A 4,538-nucleotide genomic window follows, 5' to 3' on the forward strand; every position below is an offset into this window, starting at 1 on the left:
TGGGATACTGGGAGAATGTCGAAATTTGGCACGCAAGCCAGAATTTGTGAAAATTGCAGTCTGATTGGGGTGTCCAACTGCGGTATGAAATATTGGCCCGATAGCGCCCCCTATTGAGTAGCCCCAACATCGGGTTTCACCTAGCTGTGTGAAATTTGGTAGGTATGTGGAACGTGATGAGACGCATAGACGGATATGGTGTGATGGCCATTTTACATGGTTCGCCATCATCCATCAAGCTGTCCCAAACTTGAAGACATCTGCAGGCCAATTTTGAATCATAGTCATAGCGCCACCTACTGGTAACAGGAAGTTAAAGTCATTATACTTTGGCTTTCTCTTAGTAGGTAAATCAAATCAACATCAAATTACTTCCACACAAATATAAGAAGTTCATAATACCAGTTCATGAAGCTTTTGATGTTTCCTCGAACGCCGTTGCCGTGGCGATGCAGTCTTCGCCGTCAACAACGAAGGTCATTTTGAGAAGCTAAAAATGCTCGAAACATAAACAAACTTGGCAAGCAGATTACAAGCCCAAAATTTAGTTATGGAATATGATTTTATTGGTTCAGACTGGCAAATCGGCTCAATAGCGCCCCCTACAAAATTTCGATGAAGCAGCCCTCGCAGTATGTTTGACCTAGATGTATGAAATTTGGTAGGAACATGTATCACATATGGACTTAAATAAAAGTCTCTTGGGGCCATGCTCTAAACCCAACCGGAAGTCAGCCATTTTGAATTTTTTATGAATTTTTTGTGTAGTTTTTGTCATTTCCAGGCGCTGCACTTTAACGAACTCCTAGAGAATTAATCAGATCAACTTCAAATTTAGTCGGTACAGTCTAAAGACCTTTGTGATGAAAAGTTACTCAAAGCTTGTTGTTTCGTGAAAAGCTGTTGCCGTGGCGACGCATTCTTCACCATGAAAAATTAAGGTGTTTTTGAGAGGCTAGAAATGCTCGAAACATAAGCAAACTTGGCATACACATTTAAAGCCCAAAATGTAGTTATATAATATGATTTTATTGGTTCAGAGTGGCAAATCGGCTCAACAGCGCCCCCTACAAAATTTCGACGAAGCAGCCCTCGCTGTACGTTTCACATAGATTTACAAAATTTGGTAGGCACATGTATCACATGTGGACTTAAAATAAAGTCTCTTGGGACCATGCTCTAAACCCAACCGGAAGTCAGCCATTTTGAATTTTGTATGAATTTCTCATTTTTTTTTTTCCATTTCCAGGTGCTGTACTACTAACTCCTAGGGAATTAATCCGATCAGCTTAGAATTTGGTCAGAACAATCTAAAGACCTTAGCGATTAAAAGTTACTAAAAGCTTTAGGTTTCATCGAACGACATGGATATGGTGTGATAGCCATTTTACATGGTTCGCCATCATCCATCAAGCTGTTGTAACTCGACTACTTTGTCAAAACAGTCCGAAACTTGACATGCTTGTTGACTGTCATGGCTTTAGGACTTCTGCATGCCAATATTAACTCATTGTCATAGCGCCACCTACTGATAAGCACGGACGTAAGCAGGATTCTATAATTACAGCGGCTCAAACACTGAACTTATTGAAAGGGTTTGTGGGCACACCATGAGAAAAAGACTTCTCTGATCTAAATATGTGCAAACTAAGATGCTTGGAGAGCAAAAGTTAGATAACAGTGGATTCTCAAACCATGTCCGTGGGCATTAGTCATGTCCGTGGGCATTAGTATAAATGATCTGTCCAGAGCTTCTTCATGTCAATCAGGTAAAATGTTACAATGAATGCTTCACACTACAATCTAAAGTTCCAGAAGAGCTTAAAATGAAAACAGCGTTAAATTAAAGTGTTCAAGTAACAGCAAATGGCACTACTGTTTTGTTAACTTTCATGTAAGTCCAAATACAATCAGCAGGACACTGCAGGGAGTTGAACCCAATCCCAGTAAACTGACAGTCTGTTATGTTACAAACACTGAAGCACATTCACACACATTCATTTTCTTAATGATCTTTAAAGGCTTACATTTATGATTGTATCGGATGTACACTCAAAACATGCTGCTCGCAGCATTTAATTGATATTATCAGATATTATTGATATTATCAGCTTTAATTGATATTATTTTTAGATGACTGGAGGTCGTCAGCGACCATATATACATCTGTGTGTGTAGCATGCATGTGAATTTAAATATGAATTCATACACGGACATCAGCCTCTTTGGGGATTTGAACAGACGATAGTTGTGGCAAAGCAGTGGTGATGTAATCCCTGTGCTCTCAGTGGAGTCCAGCTGTGCCAGAATAATACTTCAGCAGGCAGTCGGACAACTGAAGCGGGAGGGTCAGAGGAGAAGCTGTCAGCTTTTTAATGTGTTATGAATTGTGTGGAGCATCTAGTGGGGCTACAAGGATTTAGCACGTCTTCTTAAAACCCTGCGGGATTACCTCTTTACAGGATTAGATTTCACTGGCTACCACATCAGAGGGGAGAGGACAGGAAGTTCATAGCAGCTCCCTGTAGAGCGCTTCAGGGAGGCTTCCTATATAGCAGATGTGTCAGGAAACACTCCACACACAAGAAGCCAAAATACACCAAAAAAAAATGAAATCACAAAATGTTAAAAACTCAAAAATACACTAATACCAAATAAAAGATTGTTGAGATGGAATATCATTTGCATGCACTTTAAACATGCAAAGCAAAGGCATATATGGAGGGATGTGTTAGGTTTTTAAGAACAAAGGATGAAGGAGCCTGCAGGCCGCAGGTACTCTTCTGCTGCGAGCTTCTTACTGCGCACGCGCATCAGAAGAATGAGCTAGATCCGGTTCAAATTAAAAACAATATTTAATGTACTTCACAAAGTTCACTTACAAACTGAATTAATTATCAATAGTAATGTTGTCGAGAGCAGAGACCACATACACGCATCTCCTCACAGTCCGGTGCGGCCAGTTAGCTGAAAATGAGAGCTGCAGTGATCTGAGGTAAACTCCCTAAAACATTGTCTTTTGTATCCCCTGAGAGTCGGAAAGTGTCCGATACTGTCATAAAACGGCTTCATTTGAATTCTGTCCCCTCCCATTATCGATCCCTTGGCAAAACATCTTGGACTCCTCCTCTCTGTCCTGCTGGTCAGCTTGGCATTTGACCGTCCCACTGGCCCCATCCTCCATCGATGAGGTCGCCTCCATTTGCTGCTGCATGTCTGACACCTCACTCAGAATCCCTATCTGACCCTCAAAACTATTCTTAGTGTTTTAATACCTACAGTGACTATACTTCTATGATTTAATACATTCAATGAGTTAATATACTGTAACATATAATATCCTCTATCCTCTGACTAACATATTTATTATTGTAACACTTCTACTCACCACTAGGGGTGTTATTAAATCCTACTAATAATGCGTTTAATACTGAAATTCTCCACAGATGCCTGTTTCTTTTTTGTTGAAATAGTTTTGTTAAACTGCCAGCTAGTGTACAAGGGGCTTTCCCGGTGGGCTACTGTACAATTTGGGCTGATGCAAAGGAAAAAAATGACCCAGAGTGCTGTACTGGTCGGCCTGGTCCAGTGAGCAGAGCAGCCCGGCGTGGTTCTGGGTGGCTGTCATCTCCCATCCTGAGGTATCAGGTTAGGGTGAGGTTAGGGTCAGGTTAGGGTCAGGTTAGGGTCCCGACTCGTTTTCATTTCTGTGGAATAATCCTTTAACGTCATGACGCAGCCAGCGACGAATTGTTCCCGACCTGCTTTACATAAATATCAAACCTAGACGCTCAGAGACAATAAATTAAGATACCCATAAACAGAAGCATCAGAATGCTTCAAGATTGCCAATCAATGCATTTAAAGTGGCAGGTGGCATGTCGCTGCAGAGGACAGATTCAGTGAGACCAGTGAAAACACAAGTCAAGGTTCTGCAGCTGAAGCACAAGGCAGACGACAACAGGGTTTGGTCAGCAGGGTGATTGACTTTAGTAACACTAAAGACTATGGCTCACAGTCATTGTTATTCTTTCCAGTATTAGTGCAATAATTTGGACTAACAAGTACAAGTACTGATTACAGTACATTACTTAATGATACATGTAGGTACATAGGAACACTGTGTGAAGTAGGGCTGTCACCATATCAGATTTACATGTTTTGCATGTGACCTCAGATGAGAAGGAAGCAAGATGGCTCACTCCTTAGCTGTTCCTGTGTTTGGGGAACAACGTACTTGTGGGGGACTTGAGAAGCCTGAGGTGGGACAGGTTTATATGGACTAACCTGCTGTTACACAGAGTGCTGTTCACTGTTGTTATGGAGAACAGTAACAACAAGACTCCCTGTTGTATGCCAGTGTAACATGTCATGAACAGGAAAGGACAACAACAGTCATCCATCCATCCATCCATCCATTTTCCTCCGCTTATCCGGGGTCGGGTCGCGGTGGCAGCAGGCCAAGCAGGCTGACCCAGACTTCCCTCTCACCGGCAACATGGTCCAGCTCATTCTGGGGGATCCCGAGGCGTTCCCAG

Source organism: Anarrhichthys ocellatus, unplaced genomic scaffold, assembly GCF_004355925.1.
Source record: "Anarrhichthys ocellatus isolate YVR2014 unplaced genomic scaffold, GSC_Weel_1.0 scaffold360, whole genome shotgun sequence".
Taxonomy (NCBI): Eukaryota; Metazoa; Chordata; class Actinopteri; order Perciformes; family Anarhichadidae; genus Anarrhichthys; species Anarrhichthys ocellatus.